This window comes from Chrysochloris asiatica, unplaced genomic scaffold (assembly GCF_000296735.1).
Source record: "Chrysochloris asiatica unplaced genomic scaffold, ChrAsi1.0 scaffold00151, whole genome shotgun sequence".
In the NCBI taxonomy this organism is placed as follows: domain Eukaryota; kingdom Metazoa; phylum Chordata; class Mammalia; order Afrosoricida; family Chrysochloridae; genus Chrysochloris; species Chrysochloris asiatica.
In genome coordinates, this window is record NW_006408669.1 from 8,325,162 (window position 1) to 8,339,614 (window position 14,453).

A 14,453-nucleotide genomic window follows, 5' to 3' on the forward strand; every position below is an offset into this window, starting at 1 on the left:
GTGTTGTAGTTTCCTATACATTTTAGAAATTAGTCTCTTGTCTGATATGTCACTGCAAAAGATTTTTTCCCATTCTGCGGGCTCCCCTATTACTCTTCTGATGAAATCCTTTGATGCACATAAGTTTCTAATTTTTAGAATGTCTCAATCATCTATTTTGTCTACTTTTGTTTGTATAATATTCACATTGTTTGGTAGTCTGTGTGTGCCGTGGATTAGAGACCTTAAATTTGTCCCTATTTTTTCACTGATGATCTTTATAATTCTGGGATTCACATTTAGGCCTTTAATCCATGCTGAGTTGGTTTTTGTATGTGGCATGAGGTAAAGGTCTTGTTTCAATCTTTTGCATATCATTTTCCAGTTCTTCCAGTAGCATCTGTTGAAGAGACTATGTCTTCCCCACTCAATGAACTTTGGCTCTTTGTCAAAGATCATTTGGCTGTATGTAGATGGGTTAATTTCTGAACTTTTAATTCTGTTCCATTGATCAATATATCATTCATTGTACCCGTATCAGGCTATTTTGATGAGAGTAGCCATGTAGTGAATTTTGAAATCAGTGAGTGCGAGACCTCCAACTTTGTTCTTCTTCTCAAGCAGTGCTTTGTTTATCCTGGGATACTTTCCTTTCCCTATAATGTTTGTAATTATTTTTTTCCATCTCTCTAAAGAATGTCGTTGGAATCTGGATTGGGATTGTGTTATATGTGTAGTTGCTTTGGGTAGTATTGACATTTTAACAATGTTAAGTCTTCCTATCCAGGAGGATGGTATATTCTTTCATTTTTCTAAGTCTTTTTTGATTTTTTGTAGTAGTGCTTTGTAGTTTTCTTTGTATAGGTCCTTTGTTTCTCTGGTTACATATATTCCTAAATATTTCATCCTTTGGGTGTCTATTATAAATGGTATTGATTTCCTAATTTCCTTTAGAGAATTGTCATTATTAGTTTAGAGGAATCCAACTGATTTTGTATGTTCATCTTGTACCAGCTGCTTTGCTGAATCTTCCAATGAGTTCAAATAGTTTTGTTTTTTGGCGTTTTTTTTTTTTTTTTTTGGAGTTCTCTTTGTATAGGATCATATCATCTGCAAACAGAGAGAGTTTTATTTCCTCTTTGCCAATTTGGATGCTTTTAATTTCCTGATCTTTCCTTATAGCTCTGGATGTTGTTGTCAGGTGGCATCGAGTTGGAACCAACTCATAACGACCCCATGCACAGCAGAATGAAACAATGTCCGATCCTGGGCCAACCTCACTACCACCACCACACTTGACGCCATCAATGATGCCAACTGGCTGATCTATCTCTTTGGGGGTCTTCCTCTTTTTCTCTGACCCTCCATCTTACCCTGCGTAACATCCTTCTCCAGCGACTGTTCCCTCCTGACAAAATGTCCAAAGTATGAGAGATGAAGCTTAGCCATCCTGGCCTCCAATGAGCACTCTGGCCGCACTTCGTCCAAAACAGATCTATTGATTCTTTTGGCAGTCCATGGCACTTTTAGTATTCTCCAGGAACACCACAATTCAAAGGCATCAATTCTTCTATGATCTTCCTTATTCACCATCTAGCTTTCGGATCCATATGAGGTTATTGAAAATACCATGGCTTCAGTCTCGGATCCATATGAGGTTATTGAAAATACCATGGCTTCAGTCAGGCGCACCTTAGTACTCAAGGTGACATCTCTGTTCTTCAACACTTTAAAAAGTTCCTGTGCAGCATATTTGCCTAATGCAATATCTTGTCTGATCTCTTGACTGCTGCTTCCGCGAATGTTGATAGTTGATCCAAGAAGAACGAAGTCCTTGACAACTTCAATCTTTTCTCCATTGATAAGAATGTTGTTTATTGGTCCAGTGGTGAGAATTTTTGTTTTCTTGACATTGAGATGCAATCCATACCGAAGGCTGTGTTCCTTGATCTTCATCAGTAAATGTTTGAAGTTCTCTTCACTTTCAGCAAGGAAGGTTGTAACATCTGCATATCGCAGATATTGGAGTCTTCCTCCAATCCTGATGGCACGTTTTTCTTCATAGAACACAGCTTCTTGTATTATTTGCTCAGCAAACAGGTTGAATAAGTACGGTGAAAGAACAGAACCTTGTCGCTCTGAAACTCTGAAACAAATATAAAGGTATGTTTGGAGGGTCAGAGGATCAGAAGGTTTACAGCTGGGGAATTTACAGGAGAATCCAGAAATCCATTGTTTTCTGAATCAAGACACTCAGCTGTTCCTGGAGCCGCCATCTTGGGAGAGAATATCTTGATTGTATCAGGATTGAAAGTATCAGGATATAGCTCTGGATAAGACTTCCAAAACAATATTGAATAGGAGTGGTGATAAAGGGCATCCTTTTATGGTACCTGTTCACAAGGGGGAAGCCTTTCAGTTTCTCTCCATTAAGAGTGATGTTAGCTGTTGGATTTTTATATATGCTTTTAATTATGTTGTAGAATTTCCCTTCAATTCCTACTTTGTTGAATGTTTTTATGAGAAGTAGATGTTGGATTTTGTCAAATGCCTCGACTGCATGAATTGATATGATCATGTGGTTCTTTTCCTTTTTCTTATTTATATGGTGGATTACATTGATTGTTTTTCTAATGTCGAACCATCCTTGTATTCTTGGTATGAATTCCACTTGCGAATGGTTTGTTGATTTTATTAACTCTTTCAAAGAACCAGCTTCATATCTTATTTAATCTGTTATAATTTTTATGTTTTCTATCTCATTTCTTTCTGTCATCTTTATTATTCCCTTTCTTCTGTTGACTGCAGGTTTACTTTGCTGGTATGTTTCTAATTTTTGGAGATATGTTAATGTGTTGATTTTGATTCTTTCTGGATGTGTGTATTTATTGCAATAAACTGTCCTATCAGCACTGCTTTTCCCATCTCCCAAATATTCTGGTATGTTGTGGTTTTGTTCACATTTATTTTTAGGAACTTTGTGAATTCACGTTTTATTTCTACTACCCAGTCACTTTTCAGCAGGGTGTTATTCAGTTTCCATGTATTTGAGTTTTTTTCCCTTGGTCTTCCTATTGTTGATTTCTATATTGATAACATTGTGGTCTGAGAAGATGCTTTGTAGTATCTTGGTGTTTGTAAATTTATGGAGGCTTGTTTTGTGGCCTAACACATGGTCTATTCTGGAGAGTGTTCTATGTGCAATGGGAAAGAATGCATATTTTACTGCTGTTGTGTTGAATGCTCTATACACATCTATGAGGTTCAGTTGGCTGATTGTGTTGTAATTAGTTCCTCTGTGTCTTTGTCAAGTTTCTTCATGGTTGTTGTATCCATTTTCAAAACTGGTGTATTATCACCACTGTTACTGTAGATTCATCTATTTCTGTCTTCAAATCTGTTAGATTTTGCTTTATATATTTTGGAATTCTTTCATTGGGAACTTATGTTATGGTTATGTCATCTTGTTCAATTGTCGTTTTAATTATGAGATAATGTCTATTTTTATCTAGTATGCTGGGTTTTGCCTTAAAGTTTATTTTATCAGAGATTAGTATTGACATTCCTGCTTGTTTTTTATTCTAATTAGCTTGGTATATATTTTTTCCAACCTTTGACTTTTATTCTGTTTTTGTATTTGTGTGTAAGGTGTGTCTCTTGCAGACAGCATATTGAAGGATGTTGTTTTCTTATCCATTCTGCCACTCTCTGTCTCATAACTGGTGCATTTAATCCATTTACATTCAGTGTAATTATTGATAGGCATGGATTAATTGCATGGAGTTCTGGTGTGACTCTGTGGGTTAATGCATCAGACTGCAAAGCTGTTTGAATTGCAAAGGTGGCGGTTCAAGCTCACCAGCTGCTCCTTGGAAACCCTATACGGGGCCACTATGGGTCAGAATCAACTCGGGGCACTTCACAACAGAAACAACAAAATGGATTAATTGCTGTCAATATGTTTGTTTGTTTGTTTATTTTTGTGGTGCTACTGGCTTCTTTGTTCTGCATGTCTTCCTGTGCTGAATTCTAGTTTTTTGTGTTCTTTCTTGTTAGTTTCTTCATAGTTTTAATGTTTTGATGTTCTTCTTGGATTTTCATTTTCTTGGAATGTTGTGAAGTATTAATTTTCTTTGAGGTTACCTTATTTTCTATTAACTTTCCCCTCCATTTAACACAGTCTATTTTATCCTGTAAGCTACCTGACCTTCTCACCTGGGTCTCTGTTTCTATGTGTTTACCTTTTTTCACATTGTAATTGTTTTGATTATAGACTGACCACCCATATCCTCTGAATTTGTTCTTATAATTTTGTTCTGTTTTTGACTCTTCCATTTGTTGATTGAGTTCCAAGTGGTGCGGTCACATATGTCAATCTCTGGTTGTTGTCTGTTCTTGTTAGTTTTCAGTCCGCAGAACTCCCTTTAGGATGTTTTGCAGCTCAGAGCTGGCTTTGGCAAAATTGCTTAGATTCTGCTTATCCTGGAATGTTTTGACTACAGCATCACATTTGATTGACAGCTTTGCTGGGTAGAGGATTCTGGGTTGGCAATTTTTTTTTTCTTTTCTTTCGGGGTTTTATATATGTCTCCTCATTGCCTTCTTGCCTGCATGGTTTCTGCTGAGAGGTCAGAGCTTCATTTGATTTGCTTCCCTTTGTATGTAACACTTTTCTTTTTCCTACTGCTTTCAGGATTCTCTCCTTGCCTTTGGTTATGGAGAGCTTGATTATGATATGTCTTGGTGATTTTCTTTGGAGTCTATACTTCCTGGTATTCATTGAGCTTCTTGAGTACTTATCTTTTCACTCTTCAGGATGTTAAGGAAATTTTCTTCCAGCAGCTCTTCAACTATCTCTTCTGTGGACTTGTGTGAATCTTCCTGTTCCAGAATGCTGATAATTCTTAAGTTTTTCCTCTTCATGTTGTCCAACATGAAACTTGGACCTGCTTCAGATTTTTTTATCCTTGTTTCTGCTTGCTTTTCTATCTTAATAGTTTTGAGCAATTTGTCTTCCAACTCACTAGTTCGGGCTTACATCTCTTCAATTCTATTCCTTTGCCCTTTCAATGTATTGTCTATTTCTGATATTCTATTATTAATTGTTTTGATCTCTTTCTGTAGGTTTTGAATTGTTTCCAAGCCTGTACCTATCTTATTGAATTGTTCCTGTAGTGTTTTCCTGACTTCTTTCTTATTTTCTCAATAACTCTATAAAGTGTTTTGATACATTTCATTTTAATTTTTCTGAATTCTTTCCCTGGCATTTCCAAAGCCTGCCCTCCTTCCAATATGTAGTTTAGGTCTGCTGCCAGCTCATTTGTCTCAGTCTCTTAATTTTGTTTCTGGACATGTCCAGAGATAGATATCTGTTTCTTGGGCATAGTCAGTAGTTAGCTGTGACCTTAATACTTAGGTGAATGTGTATTGATATTTTTATTTTGTTTTCTGATTGCTTCCAGGTAGATATGATCAGGAGATGGGCTTCCCTTTTCACTCTTCTTATTACTCAATTCAGAGTAAGCATTGCAGTTGTTGTCTGCCTACCTGGTGTATGGCAGCTGGTATTGGTTCTTGCCTGGATGGTGGGATTTTATAGGGTGTGATTGTAGCTTGACTATATGACTGCAATTGCTGTCTCTTTTTGGGTAAAGTAGGAAAAGAAAGAGCCCCCTAAAAGTAAAGAGGGGACCAAAAAACAAAACAGCAAAAAAGACAGATTGGATACTGTAGTCTATAACTGCAGAAAAGAGATAATAGAAAAACAAAAAATCTGTAGCCAAATATGAGTATGGCTTCAACGTCTGTGTCTTGGCTTCTTGCCTTCAAGGCCACCTGAGAAATTTCAAGCTGCCACTGTTGGTGATTATGACGTACCTCAGGATTTAATTTTCAGCCTGTTTCCTTTTTAATCTGTCTTTCTCCTATTCCACAACCCTGTTCAGGCCTTTTTCCTAGTGATAAACAGTTCAGGGTTGCTGTGACCATTTTTTGATGCTGTTTGATTTTAAGTGGAAATTGGCCTTTTTCATTTGAGCAGATCTGTGTGCATGCATAGTAGAACCCTCCAGGTACATGGGAGCAGTGTATGCTTGCTCAGACACCCCCTGTTGTCACCAAAATGGAGGTGCACAGACAGCAAGAGACCAATGAATAGATACAAAAATCAAACAAACGAACAAAAAGAATGTCCATACCTTTATCTTTGAGGATCCATCAAGTGTCTGTGGTAGCGCTGATCCTTCCCCGACTCCATCTCGCCCAACATGGCCACTCTGGGAGCTGGTGAAGCCGGCGGATCCCAAAGCACTAGATTTCTTGCTTCTGCTACAAATTCTACTTGTGGTGACTTCAGACTTTCTATGTATTCCTTTATATGTGGTTTCAGAGTTCTGGGGGCATCCCCTGAACCTGCTTTGTCTGGTATTCTGTGTTATTGCTGATGGAAATCCTCACTGCACTTCTTCCTGATCTGCCATCAACCTTGTCCCACCTCAGTTCTCTTTATTGTTGTATAATATCCCTCTGGTAGCATAGTGGTTACAAATTGGGCTGTGAACCACAAGGTCAGCAGTTCGAAACTACCAGCTGCTCCATGGGAGAAAGATGAGGCTTTCTGCTCCCATGAAGATTTACAGCCTCGGAAAAGCTGTTCAGAGTTGCTATGGGTTGGAACCGACTCAACGGCACTTAACAACAACAACAACAATATCCCATTTTATGTTGCTTTTTAAAATCCATTTTTCTGTTCATGGCCATCATTTGGCTCTTGTGAATAGTGCTACAATGAACGTTGGTGGGCAGAAATGTCTTTTTAACAATCCAAATTCTATTATTTGTTCTTTGATTAACTGCTCAAGTTTTAATAGCTGGCTGGCTGGCTGTGTGCTATGGGGTCAGTTCCAACTCATAGTGACCCTGTACAGGGCTTCTGAGGCTGTAAATCTTTACAGAAGCAGAACGCCTCATCTTTCTCCTGAGAAACAGCTGGTAGTTTCAAACTGCTGACCTTGTGATTTGCTGCCCGATTCATAACCACTACACTACCAGAGCAGCAGTGTACTATTTTTATTTTTCCATTTTTATTCATTTTTCTCAAATACCTTTGTATATGTGTACAAGGGAGTTTCAAAAAGTTTGTGGGAAAATGGAATTAAAAGATACTGCAATGGAATTTTCCAAAAACATTCTGAAGTCCTTTAATATTGTACAAAAGTTAAATACTAGGAGAATGCCTTAGAGAAGTTTGAGAGGTTGTCAGAATCAAACTTGAAGGAAATATTGCTTGAGACAGAAGTTGACTGATTACCACAAGTCACATCACCTGGACCTTCCAATGCAGACAGGAAGGGAGCAGAGGTGTCTTTCATTCACAAGTCATGGTTATAGGCATTTTATGAAAGAAAGTCTCTTTAATGAGGGAATGTTAATTTACCTGGTATAATCCTTCAGAATGTTCAGTTTTATCTATGAAAAGTAGAAGATACCTGTCAATTTGTGGAAGTGGATGGGGCGTAATAAAACACATTCGTAGCACTGAATTATCACATGCAAATTTACTAATACAGTGTTTCAGAAATTTGAGGGGACTTCATAAAGGTTATAGAATAATGCAGTTAAAAGATAATATAATTGTTCCACTTATTTTTTCGAAGACCCCTGGTAAAGGGTATGTGAGACTTGGTCTTATACTCTGAACACTTTCTAGCATTCAGGATTGCATATAGCAGAAATTATCTTGGTTATATTCCCAAATTAGAAAATATCACAGATGTTATTGGTACTTATAAATAACTAGGTTCGATTATCTAGTGTCTACACTTTACTTCAAGAGATACGTATATATTGTAGATAACTTATGGTTTTTGAAATTGTTATTGCTCAACATGCTTTCTTAGTACTGAGTTTCTTTTTTATTCTATCATAATACACTGTGATTCACAGTTTTATAGTATATTAATTTTGTGTAATTTAGATCCTTCAAAGGATCTGGTTTGTTGCTTTGCTTTTGAAAGCTAAGCATATTGACAACATAATCCCTTGTGAATATAATGAAGAAGATGTATTATGTAGATGGAGTAAACACCATAATACTTTGTCATAGAACTCACATAAATACAATACTTGTTTAAAGTGGAAGATGTTTTATACCAATTCAAAATGAAGTTGAGAGATAGTGTTGTAGAGAAGAGAAATGGTTGCATTTAGGAAAATGATTGCATCAACGGAAAACAAAATTTTAAGTTAGGAGTGCAGGGATTGATTTGTAAAGTGATTTACTTTTTCCAATCAAATGTCAATAGAATCAAATTCAGTTAGTATATGTACAAGGGTTCCTCTCTGAATTGAGAAATATCTTGATTCAATGTGGCATGTTCAAGTCATCCTTAGTCAATAGCGCCCTCTTTAGACCTATGATAGCTATCAACATTTATTTATCATCTGGAAAATCAGATTAATTACTTTTAAAATCTAATTTTGGACAAAGAAATACTACTTATGGTACAAATCAAATCCCTAGAAACAAAATGCTCTGAAAATAGATCAGATTTAAAAGTGCTGAAATTGTAGGAAAAGTTAGTTTCATTTTAAGTGGGCTAATCTGATACTTTTTTTTAAATAATCATTTTAATGGCAATAAAACAAACATTTCAAGTATGCTTTCTTTTCAACCCATCTTCTGTATTAATATATCAAATTTTAAGCTTTTTGGCTTGTTTTAAAATTTGGCAACTTTTTATTTTCTTATTTGGCAGAATTCTTAGCTGGTTTGCATTTTCCTTTAATTCTATATAAGGTCAACTGTGTATTGTTCTTTTAGGTTCCATGGAATTGATACTGACTCAGCAATCACATGTAACAGAATAGAATTGTCCTGTATGGTTTTCTAGGCTGTAAGTCTTTATTGGATCAGATCACCAGGTTGTTGTTTTTTGCTTTTGTTTTTTGCTGAGAACATTTCAACATCTAAATATGAACCCATTGAATAGCCTTTGAACAGCCAAGCACTTAACCTTTGTGATATCTTTGTAATGAGATTGGGTTAGCTTCTCTTAGATCAAATGATTAGGGTTCATTACCATCTATTGGAGTACTGGTATGGTACTGTGGGTTAATGCGCCAGACTGAAAAGTCATTTGAACTGCAAGGTTGGTACTTCAAGCTCACCAGCTGCTCCTTAGGAAGCCTATACAGGGTTGCTATGGGTCGGAACCGACTCATCGACACTCAACAACAATGACAGCAACCATCTATTGTAATATAGTTTATTAAGTATGAACTCATTGATATGATCAATTTACAAGTTTACTTCCCTTGATTATTTTAGTAGCATGATTATTTCTACAAATTAGAAGCATAATAATATATTGTTTCTAGATAATTTTATTTTTTTATAGAAATATTCAAAGGAAGTAAAATTAAAATGAGTTAGTATATGACATACAGTTATAACCACTTATATTTAACACATTTTCTTTTGTTATGAATCCATATTTATTAATCTGTAAATATGGTTTATATACTTTCCCAAATATCAGTATTATGACAAGAACCATTATTGTCACATTATATAAATTTTCTGTTGTAATTAAGTATCTGAAAAATACTTTCTGAAATTTCTAAATATCATTTCATCACATGAAAATACCAAACTAATTTAGACATTGTTGTGTATTTAGAAACTTCTACAATGACTATTATTTACCCCTATATCTCAGATTTTATTTCTATTTATTTTCTTATGTAGTTTTCTGGAAATTAAATTATTTGGTGGAAGGGTAGATCTTCACTGATAATATTGTCAAGCAGCCTTTCACATTGGCTGTGTGAATTGTTATTCCTAATAAGAGAATTTTGATTTAAGGTTGTAAGATTATTTTAAGCTAATGTTTAATATACCAGTCCTGTCTCTTCACACAAATACACCATAGCCTCCTCCCACACACATACTACAGTAAATTTCATATTGACTATGTTTTTATCAACAGAGTTTTTAAATAGAGAAAATGCATATTTCTAATAGAAGTATGCAATAGGTATCCTGGTGACATTTAACTGAGGTGTTTCCAGTTATTATGTAATTTGCATTTTCAAAGCATTTATTATAAATTAATGAATCAATTGATGCTCTAGGGAGCATTTAATAAGATTTATTGCCTTATAAAATGTATATGGCTCTCAGCTAAATAACTGAGATTATAATTATCAGCAGTTGCATAATTACATTTGTGATAGTTCTGGAGATGGTCAAAGATAGAGAATGTCTACATTTTATTTAGAATGAATGACTTTAAAATATGACTTAAAACATATTTATAATTTCAAGTCATCTATATTTATTTCAATGTGAAAAGTGTAAAAATATATTAACTAAAAGTATCTTTTCATCGTGGTTCAATGAATAGCTTTTATATGGCCTTTTTAGCCATGGTCAAACTCATTGGCTGGGAATATGAAAACTGAGGGACTTATGGTTTGTGAATGAAATTGATCTGTTTGTGGTCCAGCTGGGAAGACCATATCTTGGCAGTGAAAAGGATTAGACTTATATAAGGGCCAATCCCACAGGAGTTCCAGGGCCTTACTACCATCAAGAACAATCTGGAACTGAGTGTGTGTTTTGGAGCAAGGCCCTAGGGTTACTTCACTAGGAACCTCTTAGATTCAGAAGCGTTTTAACACTGACCACAGTGTGAGGCAGTAAAAAATAGTACCAGAGGATTTGCCAGCCCACGATGCAAGCTGGGCACCTTTGACCGTGAAGCTTGCTGGTGTAGCTAAAACACTTGCAGGTACTGGGACAAGAGAGTCCTGAGTGTGCCCTGTGCAGAGACTGCAGGCCTCCCTCTCTGGCAGCAAGAGCTCAGGTGGCTGAAAAAAGCACTGCAGACCAGAGAGTGTGACTGGAGCTGGTGGCTGAGGCTTAGAAGAGCCCAGAGACAAAGGCTCAAGAATTCCTGTGCAGGGGTTTCCCTGTAAACAGAGAAAGGCCCCACAACACACTGTATTGCAAGATCAGTTTGAACTCAAGGTCAGTGGTTCAAGCTCACCAGCTGCTCCTTGGAAACCCTATACAGGGTCACTATAGGTCAGAACCAATTTGACGCACTTAAGGCAGTTGTTCGAACAGAACATGGGAACACTGAATGGTTTAAAATTAAGAAAGGTGTGCAACAAGGTTGCATTCTTTCACCACACTTATTCAACCAGTATGCTCAGTTATATGAAGAAAAACATGGCATCAGGATTGGAGGAAGACTCATTAACAACCTGTGATAGGCAAATAGATGATGCAACCTTGCTTGCTGAAATTGAAGAGGACTTAAAATATTTTCTGATGAAGATCAGTATAGATTTGATATGGATTGCATCTCAATGTAAAGAAAACAAAAATTCTCACCACTGGACCAATGAACAACATTCTTATCAATGGAGAAAAAAATTGAAGTTGTCAAGGACTTCATTCTTCTTGGATCAACTATAAACACTCAAGGAAGCAGCAGTCAAGAGATTAAATGACATAATGCATTAGGCCAATCTGCTGCATAAGACCTTTTTAAAGTGTTGAAGAGGAAAGATGTCAGCTTGAGGACTATGGTGCACCTTACCCAAACCTTGGTATTTTCAGTAACCTCATATGCATGCAAAAGCTGGGCAGTAAATAAGAAAGACCGTAGAAGAATTGAAACTTTTGAGTTGTAGTGTTGGAAGAGAATATTGAAAATGCCATGGGCTGCCAAAAGAACCAATAGATCCATTTTGGATGAAGTGCAGCCAGAGTGCTCCTTGGAAGCCAGGATGGCCAAACTTTGTCTCTCATACTTTGGATATATTTTCAGGATGGACCAGTTGCTGAAGAAGGATATCATTTTGGTAAGGTAGAGGGTCAGAGAAAAAGAGGAAGACCCCCAACGAGATGGATTGGCCAAGTGGCAGCATCAATAGACTCAAGTGTGGCAACAGTAGTGAGGTTGGTCCGGGATCGGGCAGTGTTTGGTCTGCTGTGCATAACGTCACTAGGTTGTTGTTGTTGTTGTTGTTGTTAGGTGCCATTGAGTCGGCATCGACTCATAGCGACCTTGTGTACTATGAGTCACTATGAGTCAGTACTAACTCGATGGCACCTAACAACAATGAGAAGCCAACAAAATATAAGCTACAAATGCTAATATGAACACATACACGAATGCTTTGAGTGACAGAACAGTCCTGTATCTTGTATGCGTTAATAGTCACATGTATCTACACATGTGAAAAAATTGCATAGATCTAAACATACGTATGTACTCCTGGTATAGCACTGTAGGATCAGCACTAAACTTCAAACCACAAGGTTGTCAGTTCAAACCCACTGCCTCCTCCTCAGAAACCCTATGCAGGGTTGCTATGAGTCAGAACTGACTCAGCAGCACTTAACAACAAGAACAAACTCACACACACACAAAACTGATAAAATTAGGACTGAATAAGACTTCTTGTTGTTGAGTTGTATCATTTTTAATTTCTCGCTTTCATTGTATGTAATAGATATGTAAGATGTCATTGGAGGAAACTGGATGAAGGGTATAAAGAATTTCTGAATATATTTCTTAATGTTACATGTGGTAATTATCTCAAAATAAAAAAATCAAAGCACTCAACACAGTGTATGACACATAGCTGTCAGGAAGGATAGTTGTTGTAACCATTATCTGAATTCTGAAATAATTATCAGCTTTCCTTAAAGGCATGCAATTATTTTGAACATCCTCCCAAAAGCTTTCATGGTTTTGTCCTCCAGACAAACTCTGTACAGAATGTCCAGATGGTAAATTGTTATGGGAGAAGACATCTTCATCTCTGTTGCTCAGAGTGGCTGAAGGTTTGACTGTAAAATTTAGGGTTAGCAGCCCAAACCTAACCCATAGCAGCACCAGGCCTCCTTATGGTTTCCCCAATAGGATTAATGCTTACCTCTAGGATCCTGTTTCAAAGACTGTCATGATCATCAAACTTAGCAGGGAATGGTGAGTGTCAGAATTTTTCATTTATGTCTTTGTCTCAGTAGGTTATAAACAGCTAGAAAGCTAGGATCATTTTTTAAAAATAGATTTATATACTTATTATGTATTTATTTATTTGTATTTTTTATCTGATGGTACCTACCGTGTTTAAGCGCTTGACTGCTACCCAACAGGAAACATTTGGGAATCACCAATGGCTCTTGGTATAAAAATGTGACAACCTGCTTCCATAAAGATTTACAGCCTTGGAAGCATATGAGACAGTTCTATTCAGTCTTGCTTGGTTGTATGAGACAGCTCTCCTCAATCCTATAGGGTCATTAGGAGTAGGAATGTACTTCATGGTAGTGGGGTTGGTCTTTCTCTAACACAGGTCTTGTCTGATAATTGATTTTGATTAAATAATTAACATTTGAAATTCATGTTTCAAAAGTTAAAATGTGATTTTCAGTATGCATGCATTTTTCTGGACCCTATTACAATGATTAAGGATCTCTGGTAGTGTAGTAGTTACGAATTAGGTTGCTAATCTCACAGTCAGCCGTTCGAAATTACCAGCTGTTCCCGAGGAGAAAGAGGAGGCTTTCTGCTCCCGTACAGATTTACAAACTCAGAAACCCTATACAGGGTCGCTATGAGTCTGAATCAACTCCACGGCACATCACAACAACAGCAATTACAATGATTGAAGTCCTGGTGAGGCGCTGTGGGTTAATGTGCTAGACTGCAAAATCAATTTGAACTGCAAGATCCGCTATTCAAGCTCACCAGCTGCTCCTCAGAAACCCTATACAGGGATGCTATGGGTCGTAACTGGCTTTATGGCACTCAACAACAATAGCATTACAATGATTATCAAAGCAAGGCATTTGACATATGTCTTAATCGTACTTGTATTGTTGTTGTTAAGTGCTGTCAAGTTGGTTCCAACTCATAACTACCCTGAATATGTTTTTTTATACAAAATTTGCAGGAGCAGAAAGCCTCATCTTTCTCCAGAGGAGCAGCTGGCAGGCTCAAACCACAGATCTCGTGATTTGAAGCCCAGTGCTTATCATATGGAGAATTCTTATATTGTGGCTAATATTTTTCTGAATTGAATCGTCTTAGGGAGTTTTCTTATCAGTGTTCAAAAGAGACTCTGAAAACAGTAGATATCTACTAAAAAATGGGTTTTATTTTACAGCAGCCTGGGGATCTGAGATTAGCTATTGAATGATCATCACAGCAGAGCTTCAATTCCCTTTTTATTTAGGTGTTGTGGGTTTCTGTCATAGAGATTTTAAATAGAAAGAAGTTCATGATCTCCTCCTAAGGAGTTTGTGATTCAAGCAAAGTTTTGGAAGCAGTGAAAAAAAAAAAAAAGGCCAAGTGAGTGTTTTAATAGAGGATTACTCTCCCAGGAACCGACTATAATTCTCATATATATATAGGCTCCCTGACCATGGCTGAGTGAGCAGATAATAGCCT